Below are 27765 nucleotides of genomic sequence, written 5' to 3'. Positions count from 1 at the left end.
TCATTTGCAAAAAGAGGAACATCAATTTGAAGTTCAGTCATGAAAACATACCATGTAATATTGGAGGGTGATTCAAGCATCGGGGAAGACAGTGAACCAAGAAAAAGTTTATCAAACTGTGATGGATATTGTTGATGTACAACAGTTAAATTTGCAAACAATGGAAATATATCAAATGTTCAAGTTCTATCTTGTCTAGATTTCTTAAATTAGGGGTTGTATTTATCTGAATACACCAAATTAGTCTGGGCATTGTAAAAAAAAAAGTGTTAAACAAGATTTTATATGAGTTTTTAATTATGGTTTGGTTATATTTTAGTATGAACTAGCATGAACAGTAATGACAAAAGAGAGATATTTCATTGTAGCATCGAACCTGTAAATATTTGTCTCTAAATGCTAGTTGGTCACCACTGTTTGTTTGTTACATCACATTCTCCTTTGAAAAGAAAGATGCACGAGAGGAGATCTTTCTTCTTGGATCTCTTTACATACTGCCTGAGGGGAAAGTGTACATCTCCTACACCTGACCTTGGTATGTATGTTATGTGATAATCATTTTCTGTGTCTTTGATCCTCTCTCACCATCTCACCGATGAAACAGAGGAGCATAACCCAATAATGGGTGCTGTCCTTTCATGTTACACCCCGAGGGTGACTGGTGTTAGGTCTCAGTATTATTGCTTCAGTCTAGGTCTCTTCCCGTAAACAGCTTTCTCTCCCATGTACTCTGTATACTCAGGCAGAAAGGTGATGGTTTGTGTAGTGTGAGTTTGGCTTAGATTCAACATCATTTTCGGAAGATATCCACGCTGCCATATAATTTTCATATATTTTTATACTCTACTTTTGGGGGGGTGGGGGTTTAAATACCCTATTTCATTTAAATTTGGATAAACCCAGAGATTTTTGTGGAGGAAATTATTTTCATATTTTCACTTTTGAATTTGGATTATGTTGGGGGTTGTCTTTTTCTTTTCAAGTAAATTTTAGGTTGCAATTTGAAGAAGAAAGTTTCATCAAACTCACATAATTTGAATGGTGTAATTTAGATTTAAATTCTTAATAATTAATGAAAGGTATGTTGGCATAAAAGTTTTATACCCAACTTCTTCAAAACATCCTTTGAACTTATATTTTCTCAAGTCAAACCTGAATTTTCCCGAACAATACATGGAAATGGAAATGGTTGTTTAAAAATATGAAAAATAAATACATCAATGCAAATAGTGTTGCAAATGTATGTGCTTAAAATAGATCAGTGCATTATGCTGTCACCAAATTGTGGTTCCCTTATCTCATTTTCAATGACGGTGAGTGCAAGATACTGCAACAGTCTATATAGTCATCTCCTACTCAATGGCGGTTTAATCCTCTTATAGGCCAAATTATTCATTTGAGAGACTTCTAATCCTACTGCTAAAAGCCTGACCAAGAGGCAGTTTTGCTATTCGGATATACCATCTTTTTCTCCCGAAGTAGGTTTTTTTGAAGATATTATTATTAGCTTTCTAGCCTCACTTTCTCTGTGTTGCTCTTTCTCCAACACACACACTCTCTCTCTCTCTCTCTCTCTCTCTATCTCTCTCTCTCTCTCTCTCTCTCTCTCTTTCTCCCTCTATCTCTTTCTTCCAATCTTTATCTTTCTCTCTCCCTCTTATCTTATTTCCTTTCATCTAACATTATTTAGTGAACCTGGGGCAACAAAAATATTTAGCTTTATCCATCCGATCTTAGTTAATCCAATTTGTGTATGGAAGAATGGACGCATGGATACAGGAATCCTCAGAGCTTGTTGGTGTTAATGATGGATCAGAACTTACCTAGAATGAGTTTTATTGCATAACATATCTAGTGGCTCCTTTTAAATGAGCCCACATAGATTTAGGACATTTTAAAATCCGTTCAATTAACATTCTTTTAATGAAGACAATTTTCAATCTATCAATATATGAATCAGAATACTTGATATACCGGTAGGCAAATACAGTGAAACCTGTATAAGACTTCAGGGAGATCAGAAAAGCAGTGTTTATATACAGGTGGTCTTTATATACAGGTTCCTTTAGACAAGATTTCAATGAGAAATGATTTTCAAGGGGTACAAAAATATGGTCTTAATAGGCAGGTGGTCATTCTATACAGGTGGTTGTCCAAGTATGTTTGACTGTATGTGTTGGTTAACTTACTAATGGTCTATGGAGACTACATTTAGTTTGCATGAAATAGTGATACAAATAAGTCAGTGTAACTACATATAGTTTTTTTTTAAATACAGAGAGTATATGTATAGATTGAAACAACAATATTTAATGAATTTGATTATACTTTATGTTATAAATATTAAATCTAGAAATTAGTGAAAATCCCACTTAGACCTTTATGTCCACTACTGACCAGTAGTGATGTAAATTACGTCCTACTTTTGCTATAAAGAATTGTCAAATTATTTTTAATTCAACTTCAAAATTGGTTGTCTGGTTCGTTTGATATTAATCAGCGCTGAACAGCAAAGTTTACTTTGTTACCATTGCACTTTAGCTGTCATGCCAATGCTTATGATTCACTGTGTTGTGATACCAGGCTTGAATCACTGAAAGCAATATGGGTCACTATGTCCAATCATGCTGAAGAGAAATATTAGAGCCACCTCTAATTGACCATGTCAGAACTTGTTTGGGAATGCATTCATTCATACAGTACCTGCAGTAAGCACTGATGAGAGGGCAGAATGGAGGTCAGGAGAGGGTCAAACAAATCATTTGAACCCTGACATTTATTCAGCTCATGTTCTTGATTTGAAAGAATTGACAGAGTCATTGTGAGAAAAAAACATACAGTGTTTTGTTTAATTGGTAACCATTTATTCATAGAAATTTCAAATCTTTTAGAGCTGTGTTTACGCTACACATTCAGTGTAACAAAATCAGTGACATCTCACATGTGAGGGGCTTATTCTTGTAATTTCATTAGGATTTATAATGTTAAGGTTTTATTTGGTGGCATAACCTATGCTTCCAGTAAAATGATGGTCTATTTGGAGCCAGAAGGGCATAATAACTCCTATATGTTAACCAAGGGCTTCTGAGCTTGTAATTTGGCCTTCTTGCTCTGGGCAGATGTTACAATCAATGCTAGTGACCAGGATGAGGATGTGGGGGTCCAGGAGGGTTATGGCCACTCCCTTCTTAGGAAGATATGAACTGAGTGATTCTAGGAAAGTGTTTCCTCTACTTGCATCAACTGGACTATCACCTTACAGACAATGACTCTCTTAAATGGTTTCCTCCTAAATTGGATAGTTAGTTGTCAGAGTGGCAAATAGAGTCAAATTTGTAATTGTCTTTATCTGGGGTAATTTACATTTGGAGGTAGTGTTTGGAGGAAGAATGTTGTTAACTTGTTGACTTGGGATAGTAATTGTTCAAGGTAAAGTTGTTCAAGGGATGGTTAGTACTTTCATGCTAACAGGTAAGATGCCAATTCAATTTTTGTTGGGACATCCAAATTGTTTGATGGTTAGTGCAGGAGCAGTCATTATGATAGGGAACTAAATTGACCAAATAACTTATAATTTAGAGGTTAGAGTATGGTTCCAAGATATGCATGGAATTTATGTAATTCATGAAACAACACTTTTTAAAAATCTTTATATATAAAACAATATTTTCTACTGTTTTCTGTACTTGATTTAGAGGTACATATACATGTACTGTACCTTCATAGATGTGATGGCTAATATTGATGGATAAAATCTTCAATCTCTCTACCTCTAAGCTCATCATTTTGTCCCGTCATGTAATGTAGGACATGCATATTTGCAATGTAGTCATCCATTTTAATTCTGATGGACATTGACATCATACAACAAAATTATTGATTAGATGATTTATAATAAAAGCAAAGACTGAACCCTGTACTGCTCACAAGTACTACCAGGGATGAACTTTCATGCAAACAGGTAAGATGCCAATTTAGTTTTTCTTGGGACATCCAAATTGTTTGATGATAGAGCAAAGTCGTGATGACTCACCGGACACACACGGGAGTGGATGTTTTATGTGATAATATGGTGATAAAATTAAGAGCGGATTGGGGGGGTTGTGGAGTAACCCTATCTCCTCCCAAGTTTACCCACATCATTGTTGAGTGCTCATCCTATAGCTGCTGAAACACCCTCAATTGATAAATGTTTTGGCAAGAGGCTGCTCTGGCCCGGCCTTCTCCCTGGCAATAGGACACCACCAGGAAGCGCCTCACATCCCCATCTTTCTCTTTGTCTACCGCCGACATTGTATCCCTTCCTCCAATATTGACGGCTCTCGGTGCTCAAACACGGGGTGCGTTCACTTGCCTCCAAGTATAGAATATCTGGTATTTCATTTTTCAGTGTGAATGTGATAGATTGTGGACAATGGACATTTCAATACATGCATATCCATATTTTACAAGTATGAAAGACTTGTTGGCAAATACTTATACAAAAGATGGTGTATATTTTGTACATTTGTAAACCTTGGGTGATGATTAAATCTTTAACATTTTCTTTAGCAATAATTTGCTTTTATTGATATTCGTATATACTTTTAGTGTAACATTATTCTAAAAGTCAACTGCCAATACTTGTAGTTACATTTAAAGTGAGGGTGTTATTCATTACTGTATCTTTCTAGTAGACAATTCTTCCTGGAATGAAGACTTAGTTGCCATTTGATTAAAAATCACCAACATGAAAGAAAAAAAATCATAATCATTATTTCCTTTTGTTAAAACTGGGAAATGTTGTGCATTCTAATAGTATTTGCAACATTGATGTCTTTTACTTGCTCCCTGCAAAACAGGGAAACAAAGGGAAGGTAGCTCTCTAAGAAATAGATTGGGCAATATTTTTTGGAGTAACTTAAGAACTTTTGAGTGTGAATGTGCCTACAGGTACACGCAGAATTAAAATTACTCTGAAAAGAGAGCCATTATTTCCCTTTTGCCACTTGATGAGAAACCGAAGGAAAGCAAGAAAGCTCTTGGGAAGACACAACAATTCAATTAGTGCAATTCCATCGGGTACGCGATACAATCACAGTGGCCCATTAATTGTTGTTTCTCTAACCTTAAATTGTGCATCCCAAAGTAGTTCTCCTTTTCTCTCTTTTTTATCAGGAGGGGGGGGGGGGTAGGGATGGAGTAAATGATCATAGTAGGCTGTGGAAGGAAGGTGGAAAATTGGAATTGAAGGTTGGTCTTTGAAACTATATCTTTTGTGTATTGGTTGTAACTCTCCACCTGTGAAGTGGCCTGCACTATCTTGTGTTTGAAAAGCAGTATTGGAGATCTTAACTCCAAGAGCGCTTTGTGAAATCGCTTCAAATTTTTAAAGGAATGAAATTCTCATCTTTTTTCTCAAACTGCCCTCTACCCATTATTATTTGTTTTAAGGTTATTACAATCTAACCTCATGTTCTGATTTTAATATTTATAAGATGTACTTACTCCCGGAGTCCCTTGTATGACTGCATAATATTTTGTTGTGTATAGTAAAACCTTGCTGGTGTAACTAACTATTCTGTTGAAAGATGCTTTATAAAGTCTTCAAAATATACCTGTGATCTTAACTTCTTGCAATGATTGATATAAGACTGAAGATGAATGATCAGAAGGACATTTACTAAGTTTGTTTTTGGTGATTTGAATGGTGATATTATTAAGCTGAATTTATATTTTGAAATGAGATAATTATAAAGATCATAGACTACTGTTCTATGATGATGATGAGTGCCAATATATTATGATTATGATAGGATGTATAACCTTACTCACAGTTAATCATAATAACCACATACATGTATCTTTCAAAAAGTGCAATAATGCTTATAAGAGACAAAGGATAACGATTGATTAAAGATAAAAATTAGGTCACAGGTATTACAATGAAAACATGATGACATCATTTTCGCTGCTGACATAACCCAAAGATACATCCTCATAAAGATTGATCGTCATAACCCATAATGGATGGTCAATCAACGTTTGAAGATGCCATGCAACACTCACAAGGTGACTCATTATTTACTCTGGATATTTTTCTAATTACATGGGTGTCTTTTTCTGACTAAAGGGTGCTTCCCCTCCAATCCTATCCCAAACAAGACAAGGCCGGCCCATCTCTTGCTTCTTAATGAGACACGTGTCTGCAGTGGTCACATCACACAAGATTAGACCTGCTCAATTACTGGTATTAGCAGCGGTCACTCGCCAGTTCAAAGCTCATATTTTCTATACAGATCACTAGGGAATGCTTCATGCAGATCACAATGTCCGCTTGTAGCTTCAGATTTCTCCAGTTTGATGTTTGTTTGTTGAAACAGAGGCACCCAACGATGGCATTTACAATTTATGAAGGTTTTTGATGTTTGTTGATTGAAATGATGGCAAACAATTATGGCATTAGCATTTTTTCTTTTTAATGAGTCATTTTGATAAGACAATATTGATAGTGGTGGTAGTGTATAGTGGCCATGACTAGCCAGGCCTTTTTTCGTTGATAGATGTGATCACTCATTAAAGTAGGGACGTTTCCAATTTTTAAACTCTGGGATGTATTTATCTACACTTTAAATGCATTTCAAATATGAATGTGCGATGTAGAATGTTTGTGAAATGGCAACAGGTAGTTTATTTTAGTATCAAGTAACAACTCCAAGACAACTACATGTAAAAGTATCTGAAACATTATTGTATTTAATGTAATGATCGTTTTACAACTTTGTTACATGTAGGTTAAGTGTATCCGGACTATTAGAAAATAAGAAGACAAGGAGAATGAGGATACTACATACCGGTAATTAAAAATATGATGTTCAAAGCACTTGAAGTATAATGCAACAATTGTGCCAATAAGGTCACTTATGATTATAAAAGAGTAATATAGGACTTTCAGTTTCCAACCTACAAATATCCAGGTGAAGTATATACAGAAGGGATGTACACAATGCTGAAGAACACTCCCAGTGTGCCACTGCAGACCCTTGCTGATATTTTGTCTTTTTTTAATGATGTCACTATCTTGAGATTAGCTGCTTGTCATTTACATATTTTAGGTCTTGACATACTGTATATTCACCAGTTTCAGTACCTTATGACGGCCATCTCACCTATTCATCTTTCGAACAAAGTCTTCATGAATCAAAACACAGTCTTTTTTGGCATGGACGATGAGCCGTCCTGTTTTCTCCCTCAGTTCACCCACTTTCACACGTTCCAATGTCAGCTAGAGTCTGAGTGGGCAGACTAAGGGTAGATTAGAAAGTGGTGGGGAGGGGAACACTCTTCAGGTGTGAAGAAGTAATGAGAAAGAAGGCCCCTCGTGAGCTCCAAAGGTTTGTGCCACTAATTGTGCCTTTTGTCTCCACCACCCCATGATGATGATGATGATGATGATGTCATCCAGACTGCACTTTTTCATTTTCATTGGTGGCCTCTTGGCCCCAGCAGTACACTCACTCTAATCAATCAAAACCCTATCTTGAGATGTCTTTATACAAAGCAAACCTCTTGATAGTACTTCTAATAATCTAATTGTAGTCATTGATTCACCTACACCTTCTAAAGCGCAACGACCTCAACAGCAGGTTTAAGTTGTTACTGGAATTTTGCTTTGTTCAAGAAAGAAGTTTTATTAGAACGATTCATATTTAAAGATATTATTTATCTCTTTGAAGTAGAAAAAATATGAATAAGTTTGACAAAATTTGTCAAAAAATGTATTTAATAATGTTGGGAAAATTTTCAAGCAAAACCAATAATCAGGTAGTATATTATATGTAACTAAAGAAAATTGTTCTTTTTTTTTCCTTTTCTTATTCTTTTAAAGACAACAGTTTTTAATAACCATACATTTGAGTTAGGGCAAATATTTTCTTTTGTTGTCTTGCCATTCATATGTATTACTTTTTAGTGATTTTGCTTTGTTGATCAAATGGTAATAGTCCCTTTGAAATATCTTTTTTTTGGATGTATAAGACATTTGTATCCATTTCCTGTAATTCATATTAAAGTCAAGAGGCACATTTCAGCATGCGAGACACGTCTATTTTTACATTCAGCATTTGAAAACATATCTGATGGTATGGTGTAACTGTTGAATCATTTTGCTTGTCCCGTCCCTGAGGAGTGCAAACACTCACCATGTAGCGGGATCAGTTTCCTTCAGAGATTGGTAGTCGAGACCATGATCTTCCATGGAGAGTGAAGAATTATACCCTCGCAGCATGCGCTTTCATAATTTATAGGGCAGTGGCCCCCGACCCCCATCTTGGAAGGGGCTGCAAACCAAGTAACACCTATATCATTAATGTTCCTGGAGTCATGGAAGGAATGGGGGTCCGATGGAGGGTCGTATGACAGTGAGATGTTACCCCATACTCATCCCAAACTACCGTTAAGAGACTTGGTCCCGTCACTGGGCTCATCAGTCATTCTTTTGTCCCCTGTTTACCCCTTGAATGCGTCCACACTACCATGTAAAATGCAGTGCTTGTATTAAAGCTTTTTTAAACAAAATTTGGCAAGATGAAGTACCGGTACAGAGTAATTATTAAACTGTTATTGGTTTTTTTATTTTTTTTTATTTGTGTAAATTATAAACATGATGACATTTTATATGTTGGAATCAATTCAGGCAGATGTCAATAGTTAAAATTATATGATTCATGAATGTTTTTCAATAGTACAAACTAAATGCAATGTAGATGTACATAAAAATGGAAGCATCTATCACCATCATTATTGATAAATACATGTGTATGAGTTTAAATGTGAATGTGACTGACGTTTATTTGTTGCTTCAATATGAAATATGAAACAGAATAGCATCAATTTTAAGTAGTTCATGTGAATGTGCTTTACAGGCTGTTGCACCCCAAGTGGATGAGACCTTGTTTGGAAATCATTTGTGAACATGGTCAGGATTTGGTTATTCCTTCTGGCTGATTTAAGCATGTATTGGGATTGAATGTGAACATGCTCACACTTTTGGCGTTCCCTTGCTCAATTAGACATACATGAACATGTATAATGGCATTAGTTTGGGGGATTATGTGCTGTATGATGGTATCATTGTTTCATGAGTCGATGGAACATGCTCAAGTTATGGTTGCTGCCCTGCTAGATAAAACATGCTGTATGATGGCATCAATGTGTGATGCTAGAATTCAATATGAACATGCTGAAGTTACATGTAGTTTGCCTCCCTGATAGATGATGTACGGTGGCATTCATGTTTTTTGGTCATCGGTGGGAACATACTCAAGTTATGTTTGCCTCCCTGCTAGATAAAACGTGCTGTATAATGGCGTCGTGTTTAATTATTCCATGTGAACATGTTTGTTGCTCTTTGCTGGATGGAACATGATATATGAAAGCATCAATATTTAGGGTTAGATGTGAACATGCTCAGTCACTGGCTGCTCCTTTACTGAATGAGACATGCTGTATCCTAGCATTGTGATTAAGACTTGAGTGTGAACATGCTCCTGTTCTTGTTGCTCCCCTGCTGGATGAAGCATGATGTATGATGGCATCAATCAGGGGGAAGACATATGACAGTAAGATGGATGGATGCCATCCCACTGAATAAAGAGCTTATGAAAGCTTTCAAATAGATCTAGCAGCAAGCAAGCATTGCTATTAATGTCTCTCCATCATGAGAATCTAGAGCAGCTTCACCATTAAACCTTCCTTTGTTCCAAGTATGAAAGCCAGATATAGCTGATTGTGAAAGAGAAATATGAACAAATAATTCAAAAATACATTCTGTTCATAGTTTGTTTGTTAGGTTGCTTATTAGGTTGTTTGTTTAGTTGTAGGAGACTGATATTAGCATATTTTACATACTGGTATTCATAGGATGAATTTTAATGCACTTATACAATTTTACACTTTTTCCTTTAAACAATCTTTGTGGGGTAAGAGAAAACTATTTACTTGTAGCAATAGTGGCTATTTTCCTTCATTAAAGTGATAGAGAACTTTAACCTTTTGACTTTTGAATTTGCTAATTCCCATAGGCGTTTTAAGTACAGGTACCACTGGTTACCCTGTATACAAAGGGTTGAAATGGTAATGACCTACATGTAATTGTGATTGCATGCACATGTTCATCTCATCTTTCAATTGCCCTTTACCACCCCCACCCCTCTACCCTTGCCCTCCCCTCTTTTCAGACATACATCTTTTGAGACTCTATCATTTCCCAAAACAATTTTTCTTATTAAATATGTAAATTGTAAGAAGTTTGGATTGCTAACCTGCCGTGGCATTCTCTTATTTCCTCACAATTTGTTAAATCATCTTCACAATATGATATTCCATGAGCTGGCTACTCTGACATTATATACAATAGCCTTCTATTTTTGCATTTCATTGTATGGCTTGGGTGGGTTAAATCAGTCGACATTTATTTAATTTGCAGAGATGATTTCAAGTCAAGCAACCCATCCATTATACTGCATCCCCCTCAATCATCAGGCATGCACAGGAAATGAATTCAAAGCAACTGTATTGGTGAAACGCCTGTCAGATTACATCAGTCATCATTCTAAACTGTTCTGCATTTTACCAAATCATGTGTAGATGAAAAATATAGGATATTTTCCAACTTGATAAAAAAACAGACATCTTCTGATTTCTTTTTTAATTCTTTTCTGGATTTTTTTTTGTTATAGTTGTAAATGAGTAATAATCATCCAATGAAAGACTGTGTACCTGTTCTCAAAAGTGCCTGTTTTATGATTAGATGGCAATTAGTATTCATAGGTAAATCCTCTTCCTCATCTGCAAATAGAAAGAAAGGAAAGAAGGAGTCACAAAAAGATGAAAGCGACCGCTAGAACAGGATGATGAATAATGATTAAATTGGCTTTAATCGAGGAAAGACCTTTAGGACAATAGAGCGGTGAGTCATGGTGGAATCACAAAGGAATCACACAACCATTTCTCTAGACGGACCACATGTTGAGGGTCGATATGGTAGGAAAATAAAAGTGTTCTTCAGATTAGTAGCGCTTTTCAGTGATTGTTTTGTCAACGTGATGAAAGTGTTAGGTGGAGTGAGTTCTTTTTAATGAATTGTGGGCAGCATTGTTACGATCTCAGCCGCAGAAAGATGATTATGTCGGTCGGTTGTGTTGCTTTGAAGTTGAGATCACATTAAACTTGGTAGATATGGAGTTGTTCTGGTAGAAGTTTACTCACACAACTCTCAATCCTAGGGTTGAGAGTTAGAAACTTAGAATCCTAGCTCGACACTAATTAATTAATCCACATTAATCCACATTTGTCCCTCTGAGTACCTGGTAAATTCTTCGGTAAGACTAATTGCAAGGTCCTCAGGAAGAACAGCATTGGTGTTGATGAGGTAATTGAGGCTACCCTGATATAACACCAAGCATGTTTGTGCTTTTATAATGATAAATAAATAATAATAATATTTCATTTTTATATAGCGCTTAATACAAATGTCTCTAAGCGCTTTACAAATATACTATTACCCCGGTCATTGGATTCAGTGCTTGCCCGCACACACTGTGTGCACAATCTCCACTCCCTGGGGAGCATTCCAGCCGGGCATTACTATGTTTTTAAATTGTACATTCATGTAATGAATTAAATGTTTTTGCCTTTAAATTCACTTCTTGGACTCAAACAGTATGATAGTTTACTAAACAACAATATATCATTTATGATAACATTGTTGTGTTTAATATTTGCAAAGTATAAACTACTTTTAGGGATTTCGTAAAACCTGTAGTACATTCTGTGTAATTGAAAAATGTAATGGGCTAGTGATTTGCAATTGATGATAAAGAAGTAATTGCAGCAAACAGATAATTAATGCCATTTTTTTTTCTCCTGAAGCTTGGAAGACTATTTCTTCAATAAAGGTCTACCACCTCAATTAACCTCATCTCATGTTACATCTCGAGATTGGTATATATCCTTTTCATTCCCAAGAAGTTTCCATACTGCACTTTCTTATCACCTCCCATCAGCCATTTATATCTCCATCGCCTACAGCCAGGCATCGTATGTGGGGAAAGAGGCCCTACGACACTCTAGAAAATGAACATCATTTGGCGACTTTACTGCGACCAAACCAACCCTCCACCGCTGGGATTTGGTGTCTATCTATCTATCCAACTAGTGGTCCTCAGTGCCTTTTGGTTGCATGGACCGAGTGGTGGAAGAGACGGAGGTGCGGCTGCAGGGCCCTAGGCTACTACAGTCAAGCTGTTTCAATTTGTGGGGAGAACAAAGAGCTGATCAGAAGCCCTCTCCTGTCTTGTTTCATCCACCCCCCCCCCCCCCTCCCTTTAATATTGTGTTGCATACAGTATATTGTTGTCAACCATTGTTTCCATGTTCACACAATGCTTCTTGAACATAGACAAAAATGTTTTGTCAGTCTGTGAGTTATTCAGACTCGGTATTATGCATTGTATTGTTTGTTTAAGTTTAGAAAGTAGTAATCTCTTTTGTACTTCAGTGGCAATAGAAAATGTATTAGCTTTAGGCTGGACAAGTCTAATTATTGTTATATGCTGATTTAGCTTGGAGCAAATGAGAACACAATTAAAGCACAATTTATTCTTACAAGGTAAGAAGAGGGGATACTTGATAATAACTGGTCATGCAATGTAGTCCAATTTCATGTGGAAATTGCCCATTGTATTTAAGTAGCTTTACAAGTATGAAGTGGAGCTGCTAGTATACATACTATAGAAAGTGAACCTGCCTATAATAGGACAGTCAATCCTCTTTGCTAACAATACTAACAAAGAGGATTGACAGACATCATTGAGACTCTTACATAACATGATTCATAAGCTTCATGTTTGACTTGCTTCATGTGCATAAGTAAAATCTGAAAACATTTAAAAATGGACTATTGGATTATGCAGTAAAATATGAAATATTGATCTTACAAAATTCTAATGAAATTGCAGTTGTTCAAGACATTGAACACACTATTGAACACCTATGTTATTCACTTGTATTATCAGACAATTTACCAAAACAATTCCAAATTGACTCAAGTTTGAAAGATTTTTGGCTTTGGGGGTAATGTAATTTTTTTTTTGGTTAAGTCTGTACATGTAGTCAGTTTGTCATTGTCTCGTCAGTCTGACTGGGGTATCAGTACAATCATTTGGCAGTGTATGAACACAATTTGTCTGTGATGTTGCACTGTTGGGTTGCCCAAGAGCTGTTCACACTGATGCAGTAGTGATGAAAGGGTGATGCAAGTGGGAGTGTGTGAACTCAGTCAGTCTGTGATGTTGCACTGTCGGGTTGCCCAAGAGCTGTTCACACTGATGCGGTCGTTATGAAAGGGTGATGCAAGTGGGAGTGTGTGAACTCAGTCAGTCTGTGATGTTGCACTGTTGGGTTGCCCAAGAGCTGTTCACACTGATGCGGTCGTGATGAAAGGGTGATGCAAGTGGGAGTGTGTGAACACAATCAGTCTGTGATGTTGCACTGTTGGGTTGCCCAAGAGCTGTTAACACTGATGCGGTCGTGATGAAAGGGTGATGCAAGTGGGAGTGTGTGAACTCAGTCAGTCTGTGATGTTGCATTGTTGGGTTGCCCAAGAGCTGTTAAAACTGATGCAGTCTTGATGAAAGGGTGATGCAAGTGGGAGTGTGTGAACACAATCAGTATGTGATATTGCACTGTTGAGTTGCCCAAGAGCTGTTAACACTGATGCGGTCGTGATGAAAGGGTGATGCATGTGCTGGTAGATGGTAGATGGTGGAGATGGTATGGCTGGTAGTCATTCTAGTGATTGGACTCTGAGTCATTCACACCTCACAGTTATTAAGTTTATTGACCTCTCAAACCTACACAACATGTAGATCAGCATCCTATATGTGTGTCCATACAGAGGTTTTATATATTATTATTTTTCTAGCCTTACATGATCAGGGCAGAAGGTTTAATTCATGGATTTGAAAGAAAGAAACAATAATACAAGGGTTCCCTTTTTTTAGAAAGATTAACCTAGAAACAATCTGATTGCCACCTCAATATATTTTTCCTGGTTAAATACTGAATTCAATTTTTCTTTCAAATAAGAAGTATTGCTTTGAATACGAGCATCTTCATCCCATGCAGGAAAGATTTGCTTCAGACAATGGATTTTATCTCTGAAATTTTTTACATATATATTTCTTTTAAATGATGTTTTAGTAAGGAATTCATGTTAGGGTATTGAGAAGAAAAATGTCACATAAGATGAAGAAACGGGATACATCCTTCCAATGCAAGACATTTCATTTCTATTGATTTTGTCTTGGTGACTTTCTGTATGTGTTCATACCTTCAGTAAGTTTAGTTAAAGTTGAAGTAAGACCAGTTTTGGAAACGCCCCCCTCTCAAAAAATGAAATTGAAGCTAATATTACCAATCATGTGAAAGAATATGTTTTGACTAATACGTGATCATACAAATTTTGCAGAGAAACCGCCTACTTATTGATATATTTGGTAAATTATTATATCTATTTGGATCTGATAGATATAGCGCATGTGTCGCGCACGTGTGGGAGTACATGTAGTACCATATACATCTTTCTGTGTACAGTGCTTGTTACTTTATCAAGACTGGGCCAAATTTCTTATCATTTTGAGGATTCCAGAACCTTGCAGTACACACCAATACTTATATCCTAGATGATCAACCTTTTCTGATCGATTCCACAACGTTTCTTTCACTATGCAATCGCATGACCATAACTGGTTTTATCTTAAAAATTCATTTAATACATATCTAAATGACAGGGAGGTTGAAATATGTATTTCTGTTTAAGTAAACAAAAAAATTCTTGTTATAGCATACAAGTTATCACACCTACTTACTTTCTTTGTTTTCTACATACAGGTATGAATATCCTCCAATCTTCATGAAAGGGTGTATTTTTATTAAGAGGCTTGTGTCTGCCTGCCTCTCATGTAGCTAATTAAACACTTGTAGACATTTTCTGTGTAGTATGAATGTGAAATTTAATAGCAAGATGGAGTTCATTGCCTAATTCCTGAGGAAAGTCTTTCAGCAGCTCAGTTTTGATACTAAACCCAGTGCATCTCAATCTATGCTAAAATACCACTCACATCCACTTCAGTTTATGCTCAATTTCTGCACTTCAATTATCTCTCTATATCCTTCTCCCTCTCCCTCTTTCTCTTTCTTTTTGTATAGATCTGTATTATGTTTCTCTGCCTTCTTTCCTCTCCTTCTCTGTCTCCTCCCTTCCCTCTCTCTCTCTCTCTCTCTCTCTCTCTCTCTCTCTCCCCTCTCTCTCTCTCTCTCTCCCTCTCTCTCCCTCTCTCTCCCTCTCTCTCTCTCTCTCTCTCTCCCCCTCTCTCTCTCTCTCTCTGCCTGTCTTGCTCTGTCTGCCTGTCTCTCTCCCTCTTTCTCTCTCTCTCTCTCTCTCTCTCTCTCTCTCTCTCTCTTTATAGCTGCCCTCTTTCATTATCTCTCTCTGTCCTTCCATCTATCCTGTTCACTCTCTCTCTTTTGCTCACTTTCTCTTGCTCTCTTTATTTCCCTTTTTGTCCATTTATCTCACCTCTCTTTCCGTGCTCTCCCCTCCTCTCTCCCTCCTTTCTCTTGTCATCTTTTCTGAATGCATCAATTATTTTCTCGACTTATCACCTTTATTGTTTCTCTTTTGGGTAATGTGCATTTAATACCATTTTCCTTTTACCTTCTCTCTTTATACTTCGATGAATAAAGACATCCCTTTTCTGACTTCTGTGACCCAATCATTGTGGAAATCCAGTCTCCAACTCTCTTTTTATGAGATGGAAACGAGGTTAATTGAGAGAAGATTGTCTGGGCAGCTAAAGGGTTAATTGCTGGGTACGAGCCAGGTACTAATTACACTAGACGCTGACAAAACTCCTAAGTCTGATAAATGAGAGTACCCAGGCCAGTAGCAGACAATAGACATTATTTTCATCTGAAAGAGTTGTATACCATAGAAAGTTATATTGCGTGACTCACGTGAGCGTACCGGTTTCCCAAGGTTGCTTTCTTTTAAGGACCCAGAATAACGGAGAAAGAGAATACTTTCTGTCTTGCGCATTTTAGCCATGAACAATGAGCGTAGCGTAGAGACCTTCGTTTCATTCATTTGCGGCAAACGAGGAGGGTATTGGTCTTGTTCATGCTTGCCATGTCAGTCTGAGTATTAGCATTGATCAACTGAAATAGGTAGCAAGGTCAGGAGCAATTAATGTCTCAAGGAAGATATTGTGATGACTTCTTAAGTTCTTGGTACATTACATGCTGTTGTATACTAGCAGAATGATGTGCTCTTAAACTCTTCAAAATTAGAGAGAATTTTCTAGATGTGTTAGATACATTTGAAGAGCAATGTATTTATTCCTTGTTTGACAGGACTACAAACAAAAAATGCTCCACTCCCCCCTCCCCCACCAAAAAAAAAGAATCTTCTACAGACACAAACACGTTTATTTATATATATATATATATATATATATATATATAGATATATTTTTCTATATATTTTATAGTACTTTACTTCTGATTAAGAAATATCTCATCAAAATGCTTCTTCTTCTTTACTTGTACATTGTGTACTTGCAATCTGTTGTAAGATAGGTCTACATTCTCTTTTATCTTTTTATTTGTTTCAAAATTGTTCATTAGATCCCAAAATAAGTACCAGTAAAGGAATTTGTGTTATTCAATTTTTGGCAGGTCAACCCATAAATGAGTGTAATCTAGAGATGTGCAACTCGGATAGACCTACACAATTTATGTTTTGAAACATATCACTATCACTCTACATTTATAGGAATAGTGTAAACATTGACTGTAATGTACTTCAATCTAATTACATATTATTTTTTGTTAATTACATCAACTCGAATACAGGGCTCTGCTCTAGTAAGTAGCACTTAGGGAATTCACAATTAATCTAGGCCGTTAACCTCTCCAGTACTTTCCTAATACATTTACAAATTCATGGAAATATATAATGGTTTCATGAGGGTGTATAGCAAATTGATTTGACACCATCATTAATTAAATCTAATGAACTTATTGAATAGGTCCACATCCTGTAACAATCTAAATAATACATGTTTATCACTCATGTTTACTATTTGTCTGTCTCGCAAGCACCAGGCAAGCTTTCTGTGAAAAGTAAGAGCTTTGTAAATGTTAATCTCTCCATATTTGTTTGGGTCAGTAAAATGGTATTCCATAGCCTTTATGTCACAAGTGTTATAATCAGTATCATCATCATCATCATCATCATCATCACCACCACCAACACAATAACAACAACCTCCACCATCATCTTCACAATTTTCATTATCTTCTTCTTCTTCATCATCATCATCATAATTATTCACATCACAACCAATACCACCATAATCATCACTACCCCCCCCCACCACCACCACCACCATCATCATCATCATCATCATCATCATCATCACCACCGCCACCCCACCTCCACCACCACAACCATCATTGTTACTATCATCTTCGTCTCCATCTGCATCATCACACTTCACAGCATTCCCCAGTCCAATGCAAATTCAGGCAGAGTAAGAAACGTGGCAACAAAATGGCAGGAAATTGTGCCCAAAATAGTCAAATATTGTTATTTTGCATCAGTATATATATCTGGTGCATCTTTGAATTTGAAATTCTCATGGGCATCCTGAGCCCAAGGGCAATTCTGCAATGTGAGATGGTTACCATGGAAACAGGAGTCAATTACAGTGACTGCATTGATACTAGCCATTTGAGAGCGAGCCTGCACACTCTGCTGATTGGGCAGATAAATGCAATTTCTGACTGTTTGGTTATTTACGGAGAGCTGTTGTTTACGGCGAAATGCATTGAAATGGATATATTGACCGATGACATAGAGCCTAGGTTCTGATTTTTCCAATTCGTTCATTCATTTATTTATTGTTTTATTGTTTGTGAAAGGTAGATAGACAATAGAGTGAAAGACAAGATTCTGTATTCAACCAAAATTGGGATATGAGCGGACAGATATTTTTAGAAAATCAATATACCTATATTCAGATGTAATCTGCAATGATCTGCAACACAACACTCCAAAATTAAGTCTAGAATATGGAATTCATAAAGAAAAAGAAAATATATGTCAATTGCAGTAGGTTGGGTTCCTTTTCAGTGTATAATCAATTTAAATTCATGAAAGGATAGTAGTTAATACAAAGATAGTTGGAGAGGGGGTACATTTTGAACTTGTATCCTCTGATTCATAAATATTCATTTTCTTTTAGAAGATACTGGAGTATATGTTCATTCTGTGGATGGGGGATGTAGTAGCCTAATCCTCAATTACAAACCACTGAATATTAATGAATCTTCAAAGAGCTCTCTTCTCGGGAATGGAACGGTGGAATTCAAGGGGGAATATTCTCTTCTGTTTTTTTTTTTTTTTCTAAATGTTTGATAATGTTTGCATTTTTACCCATTATTAATGGAAGAGAACCTCAACCTCATAACAAAGAGAAAAAAAATCAAAAAATGATAACAAGGAAATTCTGTTTTTATCAGGACACACAACCTTCATATTGGTATTGTGTACCGTACTTAAAGTCGGTCTGAAAGCAAATTAGCCTATTGGTTGAACATAAACCACATGTTTTTAGAAAACTGTATTGGCACCTATCTATCTTATTGAGATATTAACTTACCCGACATTGATTCCTCAAAGTATTAAACATTATTTAAGAAGTTTTATATCACAGTCATCAATATCTCTTTGAGTTTCCCTTTTATTAATAAATCAATATCAGTCATTGGTTTATTTTTCATAGATGTTGCTTCAAAATCACATAGGAAGAAGTTTGAACGGTATAGTTAGACTGACATAAGAATTTACTGATGGACAGGGTGGCTATCAAATATGAGGAAAAACTAGGTTTCTGTTTCTGCCGAGATATTGCTGGAAGCATTTTTCTTCGTCTTCACCTTGACTGATCGAATAGGCCCCGCCTCCCTCGTCGCCGACAAACATTAATGTGCAATCTTGGAATTGATGGACAATCAATTGACAATCATTAAATATGAATAGAGGACACTTCTATAACCGTAATCTGATCTGATCTGCAAGGCCCCTCTCCCTCCCGCATACCAATCCTTATATCTACCTTCAGCCTCCCTCGGAATGGACGAGCTGCCTGACCTAGCTTGTATCTAAACATTTACACCAATTTAGAGCGAGACACATCGTCGTCGACTTGATGGTCAGGAGCCTAATGTGTAGAGATTGTTAGAGTGTATTCCGTGGCTAGTTTAATGGTGCCTCCGTTGCTTGATTGAAGGATCACTCCTCACAAGCTGGGCTAGTTGCAGGAATTCCACCAGTTTAGGATTCAGAGATGAATAGGAGAGAGATAAAAAGTGGGTATTATCAGAGAAGGGATGATGATTTTAAATTTATGGGTTTCAGTGTTTGGGGAGAGAGAGATGAATGATTCTATCATGGCTGTATATTTTTAGTCCTGATCTAGCAAAATTGTGATCTTCCCAAAATGTCTATACAATTAAAGAACTGTATACAAATAACGCACGGCCCAGAGTGCAATAGCGGTGAATGCAGTAGGCCCGAGGTTTCTTTAGATTGGTGCGGCTCTGTGCAACGAGCCGCTTGCGGCGAGTTGACAGTGCGAACCGAGTGTACACTGCATTTACGTTTTGCACAACAGGGTCAAGTGCGTTATTTGTTTTAAAAAATAGCGACACAAATAGCAACAAACAAAAGTTTAGATCTTAAGTTAGAGTCTACGAGAGTTTGATCTAGATCTAGAGTTATGTTGGTTCTACAAGACTTGCAGGCTTACCAAAAAGTCCACGGGATTCATTGTTTGATTAAAAATAAAATCCATAGGGGGTCTAGAGACGAGTCTACATCAGACAGCTGAAATTCCTGGCTTCATTATAAAATCCAAAAGTAAAAACAGGTCTAAATCCAAGGCAAAAGTAAAATAAAAATTTGCTTTCTAATAATACCCCGCTCTAGCTAGCTGGGGATCATGGTGGAGCATACAATACTTGATACGCATAGCCTATAGCCTACAATGCACTCGAGGGAGCATACTAGTACTACGTGTACGCGCGCGCGCTGGATATCCATGGTAACGTGTATTATAACTTTTTTTGTGCTTTTTTCTGCAAAATCGTGCTTGCATCAAAAATTTGTCAATGTCATGTGACGCGTATTGACCAATCACGATGCTTAAAATACTAGAGCCATTTTATAATGTGTCATATTGTGACAGCAAACTCCTCAAAATATGATAGTTCATTTGGGTTCCCAATTCATGATTCTTTTCTTATAAGTGAAAGGTTATTAAAGTCATCCCCTTAGACACTGGGACCTTAACTATTTAAGGGTATGAGTTAACACCCCCTCATGTTCACAGCCCAATAATCATTTGCTTGCTGTAACATGCTCATAAATATGGCTTATTTTTGTATGTTCCTTATTTCTCCTTTCAAAGCAATTTGATATGAGGAAACACTAAGTTAACAATATTCCCGAGATAAACTACTCTTGGAGAAATTTATCTTCATTTGTATAAACTAAGTGATGTGAACTTCATGTTACATGTCATTCATGTTCTGTTTTAATGTTCATTTTTCCTCTCAAGCATAAAGCGGTAGCAACTGCTACGTAGACGTGTACCTAACGTTTTCTGTACCTGTATCGATTTGTAGTCAAATTTATTTCACTCAAGAAAAATTCATAGAGCTTAATAATTGAAACTTGAACAAGTTCTCTATTTTTTAATTTGTTTATAATAACGTCCATAACATAGGTTTAAGAGTCAAATGTTATGTAAACATTTATCACTACTTTTTTGTGTGTGAAGATGTCTAAAAGAAATAAGGAATGAAAGAATATTTGAAGCACTTCAAATTACAAGGAACCCTCAAAGAAATGATCTGCAACATTCCAGTATAACATGTGCATTTATCCACATATCTCTCTCATATTTCTTCTCACTTACAGATCAAATCAAGATATCAAGGTATTCAACTTAGATGATATTCAGTGGATAGCTGAGGCAACTGTGATGGAAAGATGGGCATTCATTATGAGGATCAATGACAAAACAATATATTTTCTTACGAGTCTTACATTATTCTCTAAATCATGGTTAAGGGGTTAATCCAGGCAATTTTTAGATGCTTTTACCTTTCATTTTGGCTAGTTTACAACAAGGTATAAAATTTCAATTCTATCAAACTATATCTGAATAATAAGGCCATACACCAATGAGGATAACAATTGCTAAATTGTACACTACCTAGATCTTCCCATTAAAAGTTAGAAGTCAATAGAACAAGAAACATGCACTTGTGAATTGAAGTATAATTGTCTATCAAAATGTATTATGTAAGAAATGTTGACAAGGATGATATATTGAATGCTAGTATGACAATTTAGTGTTACAATGATAATATTTCATTCAAATTCAAAGGTTGTATTAAGATTATGAAATATCATTAACTACAGAATTTCAACCTGATGATCAAACCATTTTCCAAGAAAAATAATGACATTGGAACAGAGCTGTAACACTTAAGTGAAGCATCTTTCAAGTGGAATCATTCACAATCATGGTGTTGATTGAGTGGATCAAATCTTGTGTAATGACATAAACTTTAATCATGCCAAATTTGAATAAGAATGGTTCTACTATTGAAAAGGTAAGACAAATAGATATTTAAAATAAAGACAAAATGGCACCTGGATGTTGTCAAGACGATCAAATGACATTGTAGTTGCATATCTTCTCACCATGCCTGTTAACTGCCGTATTAATCATGTTGATTTCAAATTATTGCCATAATAAAGTAAAGGAATGCAAATAAAGAATAACAACAATAATTGTTGACAATATTAAAAGGTGGTCTGTTGATGACAGACCACCTAATGAGAGCAATACGTTGAAAATATATCAATATTTATATCATGTGTGTGATCTTTAATACAACTAAGACTTCTGAATTAGGTATTTTTATATTGTAGAATTTGTTTTCTAATTCTCCTTCTGCCACTCGATGATGTATGTTTGTCTTACACCTTCTGAAAAAGGTATATTTTTGTCTGCTATCTTTTGGCTGTGCCTCCCTTTCCCCTTCTATTTTCTATCTATGTCTGTTGTTTTTTTCCTCCATCATTATTTGTTTTCTCCCCCTTTTACTCTGATTTTCTAACGATCACAGTTGATGCAAATAAATACAAATATATTGTAGACATTCTATGATATGTAACACACAATGTGTAATGTTTTGTAAAACTTTGGGTGAAATAACGATATTTCATTATGTTCAGACATCTGTTATGCATGTAAGCACCAATATTCACTAATCTGTTATAAACATTGTATGATCACAGATATTTACATCTGACTGAGAGGGTGTTTCTGCAGAAAAGGCTATGAAATTCCAAAGATATTTTCATTGTGTTTGTGATGATAGCAAACTATTATAATTACAGAACCCTTATTTTCTGAGAGTTACAGTATTTGAAATTAGATATTCAAGTATTATGGCTTGTTACCTTGAGTATTGATCAAATAGCTAACATATTTATTGAGACTGTTGCTGTTGATGATGTTTTACAGAGGAAAAACGGTAAGTCATAGATTAGCTTGAGTTAAGATATATCTGTTATATTAAAAATCTATTGAATTTAATTAATTTTTTCTTTTTTTTTAGTCAAATGCATTATCAAAGCTTAGTGATCAGTCATGATCTATGCACAAGGATAGTCAAACTCCATAAAGTGATCATGTACATTTCAAGTATTCCTTTTAAAAAATGATTAAAGAACAAAGCAATGAGTGGATCTTGCTACTTGCTGTAAAATATGTTAGTCACTCACTTCACCTGTTAAGCATGGTTTCGTTTTTATTATGTTATATATATTTTCAATAGACCCCAGTCTATCGAAACATACAAATTTATAAGTAGAAATGAATTCAATAATTATTGTGTGTATTATTCTCAGGCCAGATATCAATGTATGATTACTTCTAGTTTATTGTTATTATCATGTCTTGAAATGTCTTCTTCTTATTAATCCTGCTTAGCAGAGCTGTTTTCCCACCAAGTGAATGGTGCTTATGTCAGGATGGCATTTAGATGACCTCACAATCATGTAAACATTAGGAATATATACGTGTAGATGCTATGTCACAGCCTTACTGCAGCTAAGATATTATTGTATTTTGTATATTAGGGGTCTTTAAGAGCCTTATTATTATATGCCATTCTTCAAAAGAAGAACATGAAGTATTAATTGTTTATGAATATTATGGTTGATAATTGACCATGATATCATCATTAGTACTTGTATGAAACTGTTAGGCCCGAATTCACAAAGGAGGTTTGTCGACAAACCTTGGTTTTCGTACGTCATATGACGTGTTTTACGCGTTTTTTACAAACCTTGTTTGTAAAGAACAAAAGGAGGTTTGGCGAAACAAAAGGAGGTTTGAGCTCAAACCTTGGTCTGAGCTCAAACCTTGCTTTGTAAATTCGGGCCTTAGAGTTTAGAGTGATAAATGATTAGTTAAATGATAATTAATTACATGACAGGAAGAAGGAAAAAATGGCTTAAATTTGGGGGAAAAGTTATGATATTTCTTTAATTTTTGACAGATTCTTGAAGAATAATAGTACAGGAAGGATGATGTGTGGCCTACATGTGACAATGTGGCTATGTACACACCATAGTATGTTCACACTGGATTTAGAAATCTTCTTATCAGATATTCAACTTGAATGCTTGATGGTCAAACTATTTCTTGACTGTGTCACACTTAAGACACTCTTTAGGAGTAGGGAAGGCCGGATGATTATTCAGCCTTTCATCCAAAACTTTCAGATTCAAATGTTAAGACCACTGAATAAAAAAGATGAGAAGCATTTCTGTAGGGAGCTGAATTTCCAAGTTGTGTTATTATTAAAGATAAACTTGAGTTCTGGTAATGCGATTGCATTGTGAAAGAAAATGTGTGGAATGGATCAGAAAAGTTGATCATATAGCATGTAAGTAATGGTGTGTAATGCAAGGTTCTGGAGTCATCAAAATCATCATAAATTTGGCATAGTCTTGGTAAAGTAACAATCACTTACACAGAAAGCTGTACATGGGACAACACACATGTTGTCGGGGCTGGTACTACCCTGATTTCCTTATCTTTCTATGCTCATTACTCAGCCAGTATACATTTTCTTCCAAAATTGTTTAGCACATGACATTTATTTGTAATCTTGAACATTCAGTGTAAGTTTCGTTAGATTTTGTGAGAATTCATTTTCTTTTTTTATCAGAACTCAAGATTATCTTTAAATAGGTTCCTTCAGTTTACCTCATGATACTGTCAGTTAGTCGTGGTGTATACCATCTGCATTGTTTCAGAGAGTATATTCTTCCTAATTTGTGTGACCAGTTTCTTGCTTGAAAAGGTGCAACAACAAAAAATTAATCAAAGGTGATGGGTTACATGGGTAACTTCTTCAAAATTATATTCTTATATTGTATTTTTAGGGGAAAATAAAGGCATATCAAACTTTTGGTATTATGTTGTATGAATTGTAATTTATTTTATGCGTGGCCTGGACATATAAGTGTTTAATGATGTTAGCGATCAAAAACCATAGGTAGAAAACAAATACATCCATATGACATGGTATGCTTATAAGCTCATTGATAACGAAACCAAAGACAGTTTCCATGCCTCCCAAAGATCACTACACTCAAATATGAGGATTTAGATACTCCCTAATTCCTTTCGATTGAGTTGTGCATTGGAGATTTTTTGATCGTGTGTTTTATTTTACAATAATGAGCGAAATCGTCTCCAGAAAGTTGAATATTAAGGGAGGGGGTGTAGAGAGCATGCCTTCGTTACGGAATGTTCCCATTTTAGATGGATGTGATACTGTTAGCACCCTTCCGTGATATGAACTGGCCCAGACTGTCTGATTCATTCATCATGACTAAGTTTATCAGCAAGAATTCAATAGTTGCATGGCGGCATCCTCTTTGATCTTCACGCCTTATTTCCTTTCATCTAGTACCACACTCTTACCAAGCATTTTCAACAGTGTCTTGGTTTCTTCTCCTTTTCCATTATACTTCTATACTACTTCTTTTTCTCATTTTATCTGATTTTCTTCCAATAACCTGAATTTATTTGCTGTTTATTGTATTATTGTCATTGAATTTACCGTTACATCTTTTTGAAAGAATTCACTACCTTTGAATTGAATTGAATTGATAATGGTTTTATTGAGAATAAAAGAACAACACTGCATCGGGGCCTGAAAGGACGAATTGGGCAATGTAAATTGCAATATATAAAAACATTCATATCAAATAACATCAAAATTAATGAACTGAACTAAAATGAGTACAATTATTTCTATTACTATTTGATCTCCCTAACTCACTTTATATAAAAAGGAGATAAAGAAAAGTGAAGAAGAGCATGATGGTGTAGAGTAAAGAAAGAACAGGAAAGAGGATGGTAAGATTAAGAAGAGGATGAAGGTGAGAAGGAAGAGAAGGAGGAAGAAAAAGAAGATTCAAGTGGGGATAGTAAGATGATATACAGAGGGTAGTGCGAATAGTAACACTATCTTAAAGTATCGGTATCAATATGCAAGTACATGTATTACATATTATACAAACTACAAAGGCGAAGTTATGTAGAAAATAAATGCCTATATGACAAATTGTATACGAATTAAAAATTAACTCTAGGTAATAGCTACTCTAAGGAAAAGGTTATAACGTTTCATCCAGACTATAAAAAAGGAGAACCATTAGAAGAAGCAACAGCAGAATGAGAAAGAGGGAAAAGAGGATTGAGAAGGAAGGATAAGGATGAGATGAAGAAAGGAGGAAGGAAAGTAGAAGTGGTAGAGGAAGAGGAGACAACTGTGACATTGGCCATGGAGGATAATTTCAGTCATTTAAACAATTAAAAATAAATGGTTAACTTTTCTCAATCGAAACCATGCGTTATTGTGCTTTCTCTGATCAGGTTGTATTTTTCAGTGGGACAACATTGGTCTAGCAAACTGGTGTCTTTGGGAGCACCCGTCGTACTCGATGGGTAAAATACGAATGAACAGGGCCTCCCGATTACAGGAGAGGAAGGGGTGTCAGCTTCCCCCTCTCTTTCGCTTGCCCACTTTCCCCTTGTTGTTCTTCTTCTTCTCCTCCTCCTCTTGGTCGTCCTCCTATTCCTTCTTCTTCTTATATTCCTACTTCGTTATCTTCTTATCATTATAATTCTTCTTCCCCCTTCTTCCTTTTCTTCTCTTTCCTCTTCTTCCTCCTATCCACTTTTAATAGTGTTTTATTGTCCTGTTTTCGTGATGTGCATATAATCGACGAAAAAAAAAATGTTTCCTTTCAAATGTTTGTGCGGACATTATTAAGTCAATTCTTATTATTTGCCGATTTATATCCTTAAGGCATGTTTATGCACATTTTCGAAAATTGCATGATTAATCTTTCACAAAAGTAGTAAAACTCATGTCTTGGTCACTTCTCGCATTAAAAAGTTGTGATAAATCTCCAACCAGCAAATGCTAGTCCTCTAAATGACTTCAATTGGTTGAGAATCGGGTCCCATTTGATTGTCTTTCGGGGTTCACATTTTAATGGAAACTTGAATGCAATTCCACTTAATATGCTCAAAAGAATAACAAACTTTTTAGTACATTCATCCTACTTAATCACTTAATCTTTTCAGATTTCGTTCCATGTATTTTCAGTGATTGTTAAATTAAGGCTTCACTGTCTTATTTAAACTGAATAGATCAAGGAGTGACCGATTTTTGCCGCGATCCACCTGTCACTTTTAAAACTAAAAAGAACGGACTGGAGGTAATAAGGAAGAGCGGTAGGAGAAAGAAAAGTGTTTCAAGAAGAAAATCCTAATCGAGCGATGAGTCACTCTCAAATCTCTAAGGGTTAAATTTCATACTTGTGTTTTCAATGCCACCACCAAAATCTCGCTCCACTTTTCCTTTTCATATTCCAAACCATCTCGGGGTAAACGTCTGCTCTGCGAATGTAAATTTCCCTAATAAATTCCCCAGGGTTTGCATCCAAACAGCAAAAAGGGGGAGAGAAACGTACATTTTGCGAATAAATACCGTCAAAACAAATTCATTGTTTGGAGACACGTAATCCAGACTTCCCTCTCGAGAAGACCAATGAACGTAGGGATCTAATCTTCCCGAGTGTTCTTCCTACACTCACTATCACATTACCTCACCGTTCATTCATGATTTCGTTTTCCAGCGCCCCCATTGGAGATTCTTGTCACCATGACGACCATTTCCAGAGCGACGCTACCTCACTCTCATCTACCACTAAGCATCGACGCCATTCATATTATTTATTTTAAGAAAAACAATGACCCACTCCCATTTTTCTTAGCTCTGAGTAACTTGAAACTTTTTACTGCTGCGATGAGGGGTTATCTTATCCCCGGCCCTCATCCCTAATGTGAGATACGTGTATTCAAACGTACAAAAAATCGCCATTAGACCTTCTGGGGTGTTTCACAAAGATCATAAGTCGAACTTAACTCTAAGTTAGACTTAAATATTATGGAGAGCCATTTTTAGCCTTAAATTAAAATATATTTAAAAGCG

The 27765-nt window shown here is 35.9% G+C and overlaps 1 protein-coding gene across 2 annotated transcripts in view; it reads left to right on the top strand.

Moving 5' to 3' along the window:
• Positions 1–21934, top strand: part of LOC756773 (lysophosphatidic acid phosphatase type 6) — a 40311-nt gene extending 18377 nt beyond the window's left edge. For both annotated transcript variants that reach the window (XM_011677089.2, XM_001196525.4), the window contains exon 9: positions 21086–21934. The gene's annotated coding sequence lies outside the window, so the exon portion shown is untranslated. The remainder of the gene's footprint in view (positions 1–21085) is intronic.
• Positions 21935–27765: the final 5831 nt, after the last annotated feature.

Source organism: Strongylocentrotus purpuratus, unplaced genomic scaffold (assembly GCF_000002235.5).
Source record: "Strongylocentrotus purpuratus isolate Spur 01 unplaced genomic scaffold, Spur_5.0 spur5_contig_827, whole genome shotgun sequence".
Taxonomy (NCBI): domain Eukaryota; kingdom Metazoa; phylum Echinodermata; class Echinoidea; order Camarodonta; family Strongylocentrotidae; genus Strongylocentrotus; species Strongylocentrotus purpuratus.
The sequence above is the reverse complement of the archived record's forward strand: the minus strand, read 5'-3'. Positions and strand labels throughout refer to the sequence as shown.